The sequence below is a fragment of the Mya arenaria genome, chromosome 11 (genome assembly GCF_026914265.1).
Source record: "Mya arenaria isolate MELC-2E11 chromosome 11, ASM2691426v1".
Classification (NCBI taxonomy): domain Eukaryota; kingdom Metazoa; phylum Mollusca; class Bivalvia; order Myida; family Myidae; genus Mya; species Mya arenaria.
The window spans coordinates 32,475,708-32,492,662 of NC_069132.1; the positions used below are offsets into that span (position 1 = coordinate 32,475,708).

At 35.0% G+C, this 16,955-nt stretch overlaps 1 long non-coding RNA gene across 1 annotated transcript; it reads left to right on the top strand.

Moving 5' to 3' along the window:
- The first annotated feature begins 9,094 nt into the window (after nt 1–9,094).
- On the top strand, nt 9,095–15,335 carry LOC128210028 (uncharacterized). Its single transcript, XR_008257099.1, has 3 exons — nt 9,095–12,488; nt 12,730–12,835; nt 13,635–15,335. It is a non-coding gene; the product is annotated as an uncharacterized LOC128210028 (long non-coding RNA).
- The last annotated feature ends 1,620 nt before the right edge of the window (nt 15,336–16,955 follow it).

Sequence of the window (16,955 nt, forward strand, 5' to 3'; positions counted from 1 at the left end):
TTGATAGGACCAGCTCATTTGAATGAACCCAATGGGTATTGCACATATTAATTGCTAGAGCCACTGATGGAATATCACTTTATTTATTTAAGGGGCTGCTGATCTTTTGGTTAATCCTCATCTTGGAGGACTCCTTTGAGAGCTTGTGGATGCAGTAATCTGCACAGCCGAGTTATCTCTTTAGGAGCCTTCCTCTGATGTTTGAAACATAATTATCTTTCTATAGATAGCGGTTTTTTTTCTTATTTCGGGAATGTAACGTATACCAGTGACATTTGGAATTTGAAATTATACAGCTATCTGGTTGAAATTTGGCCAGTTGACAGTGCTTAACCAAAGAATATTGATGTTTGAGCATGAAATTGTAAATATACTAATACATAATATAAATTGATTATACATTATTTTCTTATATAGTTTTGACACTTTATCATTTACACTCAAGGCAATAGAAATAAAAAGTGAGTGGGTTTCATTTAAGGGACTGTACATTGGATTGGCACTAAAGAATTTTTTTTCTATAACGAATCTCAGGGTGATTATTTTGTTTTCAATAATTGATAGGACCAGCTCATTTGAATGAACCCAAAGGGTATTGCACATATTAATTGCTAGAGCCACTGATGGAATATCACTTTATTTATTTAAGGGGCTGCTGATCTTTTGGTTAATCCTCATCTTGGAGGACTCCTTTGGGAGCTTGTGGATGCAGTAATCTGCACAGCCGAGTCATCTCTTTAGGAGCCTTCCTCTGATGTTTGAAACATAATTATCTTTCTATAGATAGCGTTTTTTTTCTTATTTCGGGAATGTAACGTACCGGTATACCAGTGACATTTGGAATTATACAGCTATCTGGTTGAAATTTGGCCAGTTGACAGTGCTTAACCAAAGAATATTGATGTTTGAGCATGAAATTGTAAATATACTAATACATAATATGAATTAATAATACATTATTTTCTTATATAGTTTTGACATTTCAACATTTACACTCAAGGCAATAGAAATAAAAAGTGAGTCGGTTTCATTTAAGGGACTGTACACTGGATTGGCACTAAAAAAAAATTTCTATAACGAATCTCAGGGCAATTATTTTGTTTGCAATAATTGATAGGACCAGCTCATTTGAATGAACCCAAAGGGTATTTTTGCACATATTAATTGCTAGAGCCACTGATGGAATATCACTTTATTTATTTAAGGGGCTGCTCATCTTTTGGTTAATCCTCATCTTGGAGGACTCCTTTGAGAGCTTGTGGATGCAGTAATCTGCACAGCCGAGTTATCTCTTTAGGAGCCTTCCTCTGATGTTTGAAACATAATTATCTTTCTATAGATAGCGTTTTTTTTCTTCTTATTTCGGGAATGTAACGTATACCAGTGACATTTGGAATTTGGAATTATACAGCTATCTGGTTGAAATTTGGCCAGTTGACAGTGCTTAACCAAAGAATATTGATGTTTGAGCATGAAGTTGTAAATATACTAATACATAATATAAATTAACAATACATTATTTTCTTATATAGTTTTGACATTTTAACATTTACCCTCAAGGCAATAGAAATAAAAAGTGAGTTGGTTTCATTAAAGGGACTGTACACCAGATTGGCACTAAAGAATTTTTTTTCTGTAACAAATCTCAGGGCGATTATTTTGTTTTCAATAATTGATAGGACCAGCTCATTTGAATGAACCCAAAGGGTATTGCACATATTAATTGCTAGAGCCACTGATGGAATATCACTTTATTTATTTAAGGGGCTGCTCATCTTTTGGTTAATCCTCATCTTGGAGGACTCCTTTGAGAGCTTGTGGATGCAGTAATCTGCACAGCCGAGTTATCTCTTTAGGAGCCTTCCTCTGATGTTTGAAACATAATTATCTCTCTATAGATAGCGTTTTTTTTCTTATTTCGGGAATGTAACGTGTACCAGTGACATTTGGATTTTGGAATTATACAGCTATCTGGTTGAAATTTGGCCAGTTGACAGTGCTTAACCAAAGAATATTGATGTTTGAGCATGAAGTTGTAAATATACTTATACATAATATGAATTAATAATACATTATTTTCTTATATAGTTTTGACATTTTAACATTTACACTCAAGGCAATAGAAATAAAAAGTGAGTCTGTTTCATTTAAGGGACTGTACACCAGATTGGCACTAAAGAATTTTTTTTCTATAACGAATCTCAGGGCAATTATTTTGTTTTCAATAATTGATAGGACCAGCTCATTTGAATGAACCCAATGGGTATTGCACATATTAATTGCTAGAGCCACTGATGGAATATCACTTTATTTATTTAAGGGGCTGCTGATCTTTTGGTTAATCCTCATCTTGGAGGACTCCTTTGGGAGCTTGTGGATGCAGTAATCTGCACAGCCGAGTTATCGCTTTAGGAGCCTTCCTCTGATGTTTGAAACATAATTATCTTTCTATAGATAGCATTTTTTTTCTTCTTATTTCGGGAATGTAACGTATACCAGTGACATTTGGATTTTGGAATTATACAGCTATCTGGTTGAAATTTGGCCAGTTGACAGTGCTTAACCAAAGAATATTGATGTTTGAGCATGAAATTGTAAATATACTAATACATAATATAAATTAATAATACATTATATTCTTATATAGTTTTGACATTTTAACATTTACACTCAAGGCAATAGAAATAAAAAGTGAGTTGGTTTCATTTAAGGGACTGTACACCAGATTGGCACTAAAGCATTTTTTTTCCATAGGGCAATTATTTTGTTTTCAATAATTGATAGGACCAGCTCATTTGAATGAACCCAATGGGTATTGCACATATTAATTGCTAGAGCCACTGATGGAATATCACTTTATTTATTTAAGGGGCTGCTGATCTTTTGGTTAATCCTCATCTTGGAGGACTCCTTTGAGAGCTTGTGGATGCAGTAATCTGCACAGCCGAGTTATCTCTTTAGGAGCCTTCCTCTGATGTTTGAAACATAATTATCTTTCTATAGATAGCGTTTTTTTTCTTATTTCGGGAATGTAACGTATACCAGTGACATTTGGAATTTGGAATTATACAGCTATCTGGTTGAAATTTGGCCAGTTGACAGTGCTTAACCAAAGAATATTGATGTTTGAGCATGAAATTGTAAATATACTAATACATAATATAAATTAATAATACATTATTTTCTTATATAGTTTTGACACTTTATCATTTACACTCAAGGCAATAGAAATAAAAAGTGAGTGGGTTTCATTTAAGGGACTGTACATTGGATTGGCACTAAAGAATTTTTTTTCTATAACGAATCTCAGGGCAATTATTTTGTTTTCAATAATTGATAGGACCAGCTCATTTGAATGAACCCAAAGGGTATTGCACATATTAATTGCTAGAGCCACTGATGGAATATCACTTTATTTATTTAAGGGGCTGCTGATCTTTTGGTTAATCCTCATCTTGGAGGACTCCTTTGGGAGCTTGTGGATGCAGTAATCTGCACAGCCGAGTCATCTCTTTAGGAGCCTTCCTCTGATGTTTGAAACATAATTATCTTTCTATAGATAGCGTTTTTTTTCTTATTTCGGGAATGTAACGTACCGGTATACCAGTGACATTTGGAATTATACAGCTATCTGGTTGAAATTTGGCCAGTTGACAGTGCTTAACCAAAGAATATTGATGTTTGAGCATGAAATTGTAAATATACTAATACATAATATGAATTAATAATACATTATTTTCTTATATAGTTTTGACATTTCAACATTTACACTCAAGGCAATAGAAATAAAAAGTGAGTCGGTTTCATTTAAGGGACTGTACACTGGATTGGCACTAAAAAAAAATTTCTATAACGAATCTCAGGGCAATTATTTTGTTTGCAATAATTGATAGGACCAGCTCATTTGAATGAACCCAAAGGGTATTTTTGCACATATTAATTGCTAGAGCCACTGATGGAATATCACTTTATTTATTTAAGGGGCTGCTCATCTTTTGGTTAATCCTCATCTTGGAGGACTCCTTTGAGAGCTTGTGGATGCAGTAATCTGCACAGCCGAGTTATCTCTTTAGGAGCCTTCCTCTGATGTTTGAAACATAATTATCTTTCTATAGATAGCGTTTTTTTTCTTCTTATTTCGGGAATGTAACGTATACCAGTGACATTTGGAATTTGGAATTATACAGCTATCTGGTTGAAATTTGGCCAGTTGACAGTGCTTAACCAAAGAATATTGATGTTTGAGCATGAAGTTGTAAATATACTAATACATAATATAAATTAACAATACATTATTTTCTTATATAGTTTTGACATTTTAACATTTACACTCAAGGCAATAGAAATAAAAAGTGAGTTGGTTTCATTAAAGGGACTGTACACCAGATTGGCACTAAAGAATTTTTTTTCTGTAACAAATCTCAGGGTGATTATTTTGTTTTCAATAATTGATAGGACCAGCTCATTTGAATGAACCCAAAGGGTATTGCACATATTAATTGCTAGAGCCACTGATGGAATATCACTTTATTTATTTAAGGGGCTGCTCATCTTTTGGTTAATCCTCATCTTGGAGGACTCCTTTGAGAGCTTGTGGATGCAGTAATCTGCACAGCCGAGTTATCTCTTTAGGAGCCTTCCTCTGATGTTTGAAACATAATTATCTCTCTATAGATAGCGTTTTTTTCTTATTTCGGGAATGTAACGTGTACCAGTGACATTTGGATTTTGGAATTATACAGCTATCTGGTTGAAATTTGGCCAGTTGACAGTGCTTAACCAAAGAATATTGATGTTTGAGCATGAAGTTGTAAATATACTTATACATAATATGAATTAATAATACATTATTTTCTTATATAGTTTTGACATTTTAACATTTACACTCAAGGCAATAGAAATAAAAAGTGAGTCTGTTTCATTTAAGGGACTGTACACCAGATTGGCACTAAAGAATTTTTTTTCTATAACGAATCTCAGGGCAATTATTTTGTTTTCAATAATTGATAGGACCAGCTCATTTGAATGAACCCAATGGGTATTGCACATATTAATTGCTAGAGCCACTGATGGAATATCACTTTATTTATTTAAGGGGCTGCTGATCTTTTGGTTAATCCTCATCTTGGAGGACTCCTTTGAGAGCTTGTGGGTGCAGTAATCTGCACAGCCGAGTTATCTCTTTAGGAGCCTTCCTCTGATGTTTGAAACATAATTATCTTTCTATAGATAGCGTTTTTTTTTCTTATTTCGGGAATGTAACGTATACCAGTGACATTTGGAATTATACACTATCTGGTTGAAATTTGACCTGTTGACAGTGCTTAACCAAAGAATATTGATGTTTGAGCATGAGATTTTAAATATACTAATACATAATATGAATTAATAATACATTATTTTCTTATATAGTTTTGACATTTCAACATTTACACTCAAGGCAATAGAAATAAAAAGTGAGTTGGTTTCATTTAACCCTTTAGCGCATGTATACGAGATAGGCCGACATAGCTCATTAGCAGATGTATACGCATCTGGCCGACCGTATCCATTACTGGATGTAAACGCATGGCCCGCATATTTCAATAGGGTCATTTTAATATTTCAATTTTGCATCTTTCTTTTTGTAAACAATATCCCGGATGTTTATAAAATTAAAGTTTAACCTTTTGTGTATTGATTTTCCCTTGAAAATATCGTCTGCTAAATTGAGAAGGTGTTTATGCTCCCAATTGCAGGTGTGATATCCCATTGTGACGTAATAAGACCACGAGCTGAGTACTGTATGGAATTTCCCCCAAATTCATTGATGCGTAAATCATTAAATATATTACGTCAGTTCAGTTTACCATTAAAATCAATTGAGATTATATTTACTTAAAGGTAATATTTTGTTTACAAACAAAAGAAACAATTAGTAAATGAGAAAATGATGGGTAAATTTTCTGTGAAGCTGATATAATGTCCATCATAGTTTTGGCTGTAAAATAAGTCATGTTTTGTTTGATCTAGATCTTTTTATTCATACCGGAAAATCATTTATCGGCTTTCTTTTTTGTAAACAATTTTATGAGGGGGTAATAAAGTTAAACAGACACCTTGGACTGGATCTCTCAGCTGGATGACACCGGATATTCCTGACATATTTCTGTGTATTATACACAAGAACATAAATTGTCGGCTTTTTAATCCAGATGGGTCTTTTTTATGATAGGGGTAATACAAATTAGATTGATCCCAGCATTTTATTACCCTTTGCTTTAATGCAATTATGACATTTCAAAGAAATGTTACAATTCCATCTTGAAAATACATTCACAGCTGAAATAAAATAATGTAATATTTCATCATTGACACCATTTATTAGATAATTTAATTATCTATAAAAAATGTATTCACATAAAAAAGATTTGGACACAATTATTTGGAGTAACATTGATTTTAAGGTCATACTGCTGTATTCATTTTCTCATTTTCAAATATCCAGAAAAGTACCTATACAGATAAGGACTGCTTATCAGTAAGATGGCTATTGACTGGGAGGTGTAATCTGGCCACTTGTCTATGTGCTAAAGGGTTAAGGGACTGTACACTGGATTGGCACTAAAGAATTTTTTTCTATAACGAATCTCAGGGCAATTATTTTGTTTTCAATAATTGATAGGACCAGCTCATTTGAATGAACCCAGTGGGTATTGCACATATTAATTGCTAGAGCCACTGATGGAATATCACTTTATTTATTTAAGGGGCTGCTGATCTTTTGGTTAATCCTCATCTTGGAGGACTCCTTTGAGAGCTTGTGGATGCAGTAATCTGCACAGCCGAGTTATCTCTTTAGGAGCCTTCCTCTGATGTTTGAAACATAATTATCTTTCTATAGATAGCTTTTTTTTTGCTTCTTATTTCGGGAATGTAACGTATACCAGTGACATTTGGAATTTGGAATTATACAGCTATCTGGTTGAAATTTGGCCAGTTGACAGTGCTTAACCAAAGAATATTGATGTTTGAGCATGAAATTGTAAATATACTAATACATAATATAAATTAACAATACATTATTTTCTTATATAGTTTTGACATTTTAACATTTACACTCAAGGCAATAGAAATAAAAAGTGAGTCGGTTTCATTAAAGGGACTGTACACCAGATTGGCACTAAAGAATTTTTTTTCTATAACAAATCTCAGGGCGATTATTTTGTTTTCAATAATTGATAGGACCAGCTCATTTGAATGAACCCAAAGGGTTTTGCGCATATTAATTGCTAGAGCCACTGATGGAATATCACTTTATTTATTTAAGGGGCTGCTGATCTTTTGGTTAATCCTCATCTTGGAGGACTCCTTTGAGAGCTTGTGGATGCAGTAATCTGCACAGCCGAGTTATCTCTTTAGGAGCCTTCCTCTGATGTTTGAAACATAATTATCTTTCTATAGATCGCGTTTTTTTCTTATTCGGGAATGTAACGAGCCTTCCTCTGATGTTTGAAACATAATTATCTTTCTATAGATAGCGGGTTTTTTCTTATTTCGGGAATGTAACGTATACCAGTGACATTTGGAATTTGGAATTATACAGCTATCTGGTTGAAATTTGACCAGTTGACAGTGCTTAACCAAAGAATATTGATGTTTGAGCATGAAATTATAAATATACTAATACATAATATAAATTAATAATACATTATATTCATTTATAGTTTTGACATTTTAACATTTACACTCAATGCAATAGAAATAAAAAATGAGTTGGTTTCATTTAAGGGACTGTACACCAGATTGGCACTAACGCATTTTTTTTCCATAGGGCAATTATTTTGTTTTCAATAATTGATAGGACCAGCTCATTTGAATGAACCCAAAGGGTATTGCACATATTAATTGCTAGAGCCACTGATGGAATATCACTTTATTTATTAAAGGGGCTGCTGATCTTTTGGTTAATCCTCATCTTGGAGGACTCCTTTGGGAGCTTGTGGATGCAGTAATCTGCACAGCCGAGTTATCTCTTTAGGAGCCTTCCTCTGATGTTTGAAACATAATTATCTTTCTATAGATAGCGTTTTTTTTCTCCTTATTTCGGGAATGTAACGTATACCAGTGACATTTGGAATTTGGAATTATACAGTATCTGGTTGAAATTTGGCCTGTTGACAGTGCTTAACCAAAGAATATTGATGTTTGGGGATGAAATTGTAAATATACTAATACATAATATAAATTAATAATACATTATTTTCTTATATAGTTTTGACATTTTAACATTTACACTCAAGGCAATAGAAATAAAAAGTGAGTCTGTTTCATTTAAGGGACTGTACACTGGATTGGCACTAAAGAATTTTTTTTCTATAACGAATCTCAGGGCAATTATTTTGTTTTCAATAATTGATAGGACCAGCTCATTTGAATGAACCCAAAGGGTATTGCACATATTAATTGCTAGAGCCACTGATGGAATATCACTTTATTTATTTAAGGGGCTGCTGATCTTTTGGTTAATCCTCATCTTGGAGGACTCCTTTGAGAGCTTGTGGATGCAGTAATCTGCACAGCCGAGTTATCTCTTTAGGAGCCTTCCTCTGATGTTTGAAACATAATTATCTTTCTATAGATAGCGGGTTTTTTCTTCTTATTTCGGGAATGTAACGTATACCAGTGACATTTGGATTTTGGAATTATACAGCTATCTGGTTGAACTTTGGCCAGTTGACAGTGCTAAACCAAAGAATATTGATGTTTGAGCATGAAATTGTAAATATACTAATACATAATATAAATTAATAATACATTATTTTCTTATATAGTTTTGACATTTTAACATTTACACTCAAGGCAATAGAAATAAAAAGTGAGTTGGTTTCATTTAAGGGACTGTACACCAGATTGGCACTAAAGCATTTTTTTCCATAGGGCAATTATTTTGTTTTCAATAATTGATAGGACCAGCTCATTTGAATGAACCCAATGGGTATTGCACATATTAATTGCTAGAGCCACTGATGGAATATCACTTTATTTAAGGGGCTGCTGATCTTTTGGTTAATCCTCATCTTGGAGGACTCCTTTGAAAGCTTGTGGATGCAGTAATCTGCACAGCCGAGTTATCTCTTTAGGAGCCTTCCTCTGATGTTTGAAACATAATTATCTTTCTATAGATAGCGTTTTTTTTTCTTATTTCGGGAATGTAACGTATACCAGTGACATTTGGAATTTGGAATTATACAGCTATCTGGTTGAAATTTGGCCAGTTGACAGTGCTTAACCAAAGAATATTGATGTTTGAGCATGAAATTGTAAATATACTAATACATAATATAAATTAATAATACATTATTTTCTTATATAGTTTTGACATTTTAACATTTACACTCAAGGCAATGGAAATAAAAAGTGAGTCGGTTTCATTTAAGGGACTGTACACTGGATTGGCACTAAAGAATTTTTTTTCTATAACGAATCTCAGGGCAATTATTTTGTTTGCAATAATTGATAGGACCAGCTCATTTGAATGAACCCAATGGGTATTGCACATATTAATTGCTAGAGCCACTGATGGAATATCACTTTATTATACCCCCCAAAACAAAGTTTGGGGGGGGGTATACTGGAATCGGGTTGTCCGTCTGTCTGTCCGTCTGTCCGTCCGTTATTTTTTTGTCCGGGATTCATCTTTGTCGTTATTGAACAAATCTTTTTCAAACTTTCAGATATTAATGGCCATGATGTAAACTTGCGCCTCTGTGAAATTGGTACGGGTCACATGACCCTGACCAGAGTTATCTCCCCTTGATGTGTTAAAGTAGGCAAAATAAGCCCTGTCCGGGATTCATCTTTGTTATTATTCAACAAATCTTTATCAAACTTTCAGAAATTAATGGCCATGATGTAAACTTGCGCCTCTGTGAAATTGGTACGGGTCACATGACCCTGACTGGAGTTATCTCCCCTTGATGTGTTAAAGTAGGCAAAATAAGCCCTGTCCGGGATTCATCTTTGTTATTATTCAACAAATCTTTATCAAACTTTCAGAAATTAATGGCCATGTTGTAAACTTTCGCCTCTGTGAATTTGGTACAGGTCACATGACTCTGACTGGAGTTATCTCCCCTTGATGTGTTAAAGTAGGCAAAATAAGCCCTGTCCGGGATTCATCTTTGTTATTATTCAACAAATCTTTATCAAACTTTCAGAAATTAATGGCCATGTTGTAAACTTTCGCCTCTGTGAATTTGGTACAGGTCACATGACCCTGACTGGAGTTATCTCCCCTTGATGTGTTAAAGTAGGCAAAATAAGCCCTGTCCGGGATTCATCTTTGTTATTATTCAACAAATCTTTATCAAACTTTCAGAAATTAATGGCCATGTTGTAAACTTTCGCCTCTGTGAATTTGGTACAGGTCACATGACCCTGACTGGAGTTATCTCCCCTTGATGTGTTAAAGTAGGCAAAATAAGCCCTGTCCGGGATTCATCTTTGTTATTATTCAACAAATCTTTATCAAACTTTCAGAAATTAATGGCCATGTTGTAAACTTTCACCTCTGTGAATTTGGTACAGGTCACATGACCCTGACTTGAGTTATCTCCCCTTGTAGGCAAAATTAGCTTTGTCCGGCCTAACTCCAGGGCAAACAACCTAGACATGGAGGGGTGGGGGGTATTCGTTAGCCTATGGCTTACAGTTCTAGTTTATTTAAGGGGCTGCTGATCTTTTGGTTAATCCTCATCTTGGAGGACTCCTTTGAGAGCTTGTGGATGCAGTAATCTGCACAGCCGAGTTATCTCTTTAGGAGCCTTCCTCTGATGTTTGAAACATAATTATCTTTCTATAGGTCGCGTTTTTTTTCTTATTTCGGGAATGTAACGTATACCAGTGACATTTGGAATTTGGAATTATACAGCTATCTGGTTGAAATTTGGCCAGTTGACAGTGCTTAACCAAAGAATATTGATGTTTGAGCATGAAATTGTAAATATACTAATACATAAGCGATTATCACCGAAATAGGGTGTCCATCGCTGACAAATCGATAATTTTCGATTATCACCGATATCTGGTGTCTATAGCCCATTCTTCAATGATATTCAATGGACGCCGATTATGAACTTACACAGCTTTTGTCTTTGACAAGCACCATCTTTCAAAGATTGCATACTATCTAGACTTCAGGTAAATGAATTAAGTAATTTAGTAAGCTTTGACTCTTTCCACATCTTCTATTAGTCAAAAGTTTGAAGTCATGCCCTAAATTTGTATTTTTATACTAGTTAGTATTCAAAATCAGGGAATTTAGGCTTGGAATTTAGGCTTATTATATAGGAAATCTAAAGTAAGAATTTCATAAAGAAACTGCATCATAATTCATCAAAAGATCTTAATTTGGTCCCATCTTTCAGACATAAAGTCTGGGTCCCTAGCGAACTTTTTTTATTTCCTTCAGTTTGTGCTGAGTGGGAATAAATAAATGGTAATAAGTCATTCCTACATCTATATTTGATGTCACATTACATCCCCAAATGTCAGCCATTAATGGTATGGAATCATTATGATGCTTGCCTGGGAAAAATGAGTCAATATGATGCATGTGTAACGGCATTTCATTACAACTGTTTTAATTGGTTCTTGGTTTGCAACAATGCACAATCAATATCGTCAGCACTCAATATGCTTCGGCTTTGGTCAAAATGGCGGCGGTTGGTGGAACTACTGGAAGACGGAAAAACAGAATACACCTAAATGGCTGCTGTGTTGAAATATTTTTTGGCAGGACAAAGTGTGTTTATTTATACTAAATATTTATGTCTTGTGTGTTTATATGGTTATTTTTGTGAGAAAGATTAGGAAAGCATTTAAACCGCTTACCGGTAATATTCATTTTTGTTTACTCTCTTTGTATACTCTTCAATGACATGTTTGTTCAGACTGGCAAATATTTTTTTGGACAAGCAAAAACTTCCAACGTGCCTGTCCAGCGGCCAGGCAAAAATTTTACAATTTCAGGAAGATTATACATTTTGTTAATTTTAGATCTTTATGAGTCCACTGTCAAGTATCAAGATGCTCTGGGTGAGCACTGGGTGACAAAGGCTGCCCGCAGTAAAAGTTGTTTCTTTTTTCTTGAGAGATAGTTCCAGTGAATTTCCCAGTTGCAGTGGTTTTGATGTCACAGAACCAGAGTCAGCTCCATGACACAGATACATGTTTCGGCATTGTTGTTAGTACAGCTGTATTGGAGTCCTCACAATTTTTGTATAGAAATGTCATCTGACTCACTCAAAACTGCCTAACTGTCATAGCTAACATAAGTGCATGGACATTCTCTGTCATTTTCAGATACACTGTGTTGTGTGTAGGCAGAAATGCTGAATGGTACCATCAGTTCCTTAAGCCACCATTCCTCTCACAGACAAAAGGCTCATTGGGATGGTCCCTGCAGTTTACAGCAAAGCTCTCAATTGTAGCCCTACAAACTTCAGGTAAGAGATAAATCTGGGCTTCAAGATATCTATGCACTCGCTATAAGTTCATACTTAATTTGAGCGAAACTCACAATTTCAACATCAAAATCCAGGTTTAGATCCCAGTCCGAACTTTGTCTCCTTCAAAAAAATGAAGATGTTCTATAAGCAACAAACATATTTACTAATTATAGCGGATAAGAATTTTCTCAATTTGATAATAAATGCTTTATTCAAGATTTACACTCTCCTCTTGCAGATTAAATGCCGAGCGCTGGTGCACCAAGCCGGTTTTCCAGCCTTGTGGAATTGACATTTCCAGCTGCACTGGGCCCGGGAATAATATTGGACTCCTTACCAGCACGGTGAGCTTTTACATATTTATTTCCAGGCTGGTATACTCCACCAGACTTGCTGCGTTTAAGCTTTCCTTTCGTCATTTAAAAAAAAAATACCTCAAGTCTTTCAATGAAATCACAACTGTGACATCTTTGGAGACTAGATACAAATTAAGGAACCATAATGTGTAGTAAGCCTTTAGGGTGATTTAAAATCAGATAAGTAAACAGGATTCTCATGGTTTATAAGAGGTCCTGAACTTTAGCATTTTTTCATGATTCAAATTTGAAAATGCATTATGCTTTTTTAGTGAAAATTTTGAAGTTTTTGTATCATAAAGCTCTTAAAATCACATTTAAAATGGTATGAAGGGACCAAATCGGGGATCAGGAACAAGTATGACACAAACACTGTTACATGTTCTTTATTTCATGTAAATCTATAAATGATCACTGGAGAAACATCACATTTAGTCTAATCTCCATCTCCAAGGGCCAATTCCTGTCTTTAAATTGCTGTTGTGGTACAGTTTTAAAATAGCAAAAGGAAAATAAGTGTATTTCCTTCTTAGATACACACTAAAGAGTTAGGAAAAGTAATAGTTTTTAATGTACGAAGAATTTAAATCTTGCATAAAGGTGTCGGCCCACAATGAATGCTTCCGGGTTGTTGTACCCCTTCAAGTAGTTCTTAAAAAAGAGTTTCTCCCCATTCAGGTAACACTTGATGATGTATAGATTGTACTCTTGTATGTATTTTCGAGTTAACTCATGATTAATATTAGATTTGAACATAATTAATGTGGTTTTGAATGATATTTTGCAGGACCTCTTTCTTGAGAAGAATGGATTCAGAGATGCGGCCATGACTGTGGCACATGGACGTTATAGATAGTGACTGTAAAAAAAAATGATAATAGCAGAAAAACGAAACTATCTTGATATAGTTTTCTGGTGTTGAATCAACAGACAGTGTTCATAATTTGTTGGAAAATAGTGTCATAGCTGAAATCTCTTCCGCAAATTCACTTTAAAGTGGTGAACAGGAGTGATTTTACATATAACAAAAGTGGCAATTTCGTTGTGTGCCGTCCCGACATGCTTTAGAGCACTAAAATACTGCATTACTTGACTCGTGTTACTTAAAAATCCCAAACTGTTTTATCTTAATTCATGAACCTTAGGGCAATACTAATGGGGTGTTGAAGTTTTGCACTTGTTTTTTTTTTTTTTTTTTTTTTAGCTGCCCTTAATAAAACATGTGTTATCGCTCTTGATTGAGCAAAAAAAAAGGTATTTCTTGTCCGGATTCCAAAAACTACAGTATATTACAAATAGTCATGAAAGCTTGGGGGAATATAAATGAGGTTATTAGTTGTGCATCTGGTGTTTTGTTACCTGCTGCAAAGAGTATAACAAGTGAAAAGCCCTTGAATAAGCAAAAAGTGGATTTTTGGATTGCTCCACTAGTCACGCTTTCAGGGAGATATTTAATGTTAATAAGTTGTGGAGCTCATTATGTTGATGCAGATGGTTGAAGAAAGGACAATAATCGCCATGCAGTTGTGACAAACTCGGCCTATTTTAGCATATGTTATCCTATGGACACATTTCTCTTTGAACTTGTGCCATTAAATGAAGATTATGTTTCCTCAAGGTAATGCCTAGTTTGAAAATATTTGCCATTGACGTTTTCACTTTATTCGGGATTGTTGGGAAAATAGTGAAGTTGTGCACACAAACTGGTTTTAAACCCGCAGTAAATAATTCTTCGGACCGTTCCAAGGCGATGGGTGGCAATCCTTGATAAACACACCTAGTTCCTTTATAAAGTATATATGCACTTTGTTGTTTGTGAAGTTTTGTGCTGTTGTTCCATGTTTCCTGTTTGTAATTCTTTGTTTTAATATGTGCTCTATATCTTTTGCGTTTACCCTGTGCCATGAAGTGTGGTATATGTTTAAACTTTTGGCTACTGAGCTTGTTTCTGTAGTTTTTCATATAAAATTGTAAGTTTACTTTTCGACATCTGGTATCTTTAATTAAATCCCAGTTTGCCATGGAACAATTTTGAAATTAAATATTATCCAAGTAAGAGAAACGAAGAATGCTAAAGTGCCTAGAATTCAGTATATATTTTAGCAGTCTAAAAATAGGTTATAAAATGTAGTTATTGTTCCATTACCCAGACATAATCATTTTATTTTTAGAAATATTATCCATAGTTGAATAAAAAAAGTGCAGAAGTTTTACATTTCATGCTAAGTCGGCTATAAAAGCTCTTCAGAGCTTGTGTTTCCATATGTTGTAAACCCGACTTTATAAATATAACTTGATGCTCAGATTAGAGTTATAAGCCAAAATTATATTTGTCAAAAAATATCTGGTGTACCTTTTGTTTCTTTTTATTAATTAACCCACATAATAAGTTGATAATTTTGTATATTACAGTAAAAGAGTGCTTAGATTATGGTTTTACATTTTACTTTTGCAGTTGTAAAATAGCTGAATTGCTCATGTTTCTTGTTATAATATACCTGACTGCAAATAAATAATATGAAATTGACCAAGTAATTTTCTTTTATTTCTTTTAAACCTAAATACTATTCTTTGAAATACTCGCACAAGAATAAAAATATATTGCAGGATTGATATTTAGGACATGAGTTTTTTATGCCCCCGAAGGTGGGCATATTAAAATCGCACCGTCCGTCCGTCCGGCTCTGTAACTTTCCCTTGTATGGACAGATTTTAAAATAACTTGCCACATGTATTCCACATACCAAGACGACGTGTGGCGTGCAAGACTCGTGTCCCTACCTCAAAGGTCAAGGTCACACTTAGTGTTTATTCACAATGGAGTGCTGCATATAAGGACATAGAGTATAGGTTGTCGTGTCCGGGCTGTAACTTTCTCTTGTATGGACAGATTTTAAAATAACTTGCCACATGTGTACCACATACCAAGACGACGTGTCGCGTGCAAGACCCGTGTCACTACCTCAAAGGTCAAGGTCACACTTAGTGTTTATTCACAATGGAGTGCTGCATAGAAGGACATAGAGTATAGGTTGTCGTGTCCGGGCTGTAACTTTCCCTTGTATGGACAGATTTTAAAATAACTTGCCACATGTGTTCCACATACCAAGACGACGTGTCGCGTGCAAGACCCGTGTCCCTACCTCAAAGGTCAAGGTCACACTTAGTGTTTATTCACAATGGAGTGCTGCATATAAGGACATAGAGTATAGGTTGTCGTGTCCGGGCTGTAACTTTCTCTTGTATGGACAGATTTTAATATAACTTGCCACATGTGTTGCACATACCAAGACGACGTGTCACTTGCAAGACCCGTGTCCCTACCTCAAAGGTCAAGGTCACACTTAGTGTTTATTCACAATGGAGTGCTGCATATAAGGACATAGAGTATAGGTTGTCGTGTCCGGGCTGTAAATTTCCCTTGTATGGACAAATTTTAAAATAACTTGCCAAATGTGTTCCACATACCAAGACGACGTGTCGCGTGCAAGACCCGTGTCCCTACCTCAAAGGTCAAGGTCACACTTAGTGTTTATTTACAATGGAGTGCTGCATATAAGGACATAGAGTATAGGTTGTCGTGTCCGGGCTGTAACTTTCCCTTGTATGGACAGATTTTAAAATAACTTGCCACATGTGTTCCACATACCAAGACGACGTGTCGCGTGCAAGACCCGTGTCCCTACCTCAAAGGTCAAGGTCACACTTAGTGTTTATTCACAATGGAGTGCTTCATATAAGGACATAGAGTAAAGGTTGTCGTGTCAGGGCTGTAACTTTCTCTTGTATGGACAGATTTTAAAATAACTTGCCACATACGAAGACGACGTGTCGTGTGCAAGACCCATGTCCCTACCTCTAAGGTGAAAGATACACTAAGTGTTTTTTCACAAGGGAATTCTGAATATAAGGACATAACAGTGTAGGTTGTCAAGTATGGGTGGTATCTTTTTATGTTCAGAGGCAATTTAAAATAACTTGCCATATGTATTTGACACACGTAAAGGCAAGATCAACTTTTCATGTGCTGACCTTGTTCGTAGGTCAATGTCACATTCGGGGGCATTCGTCACATACTGTGACAGCTCTTGTTCTTCTTATGATGCCA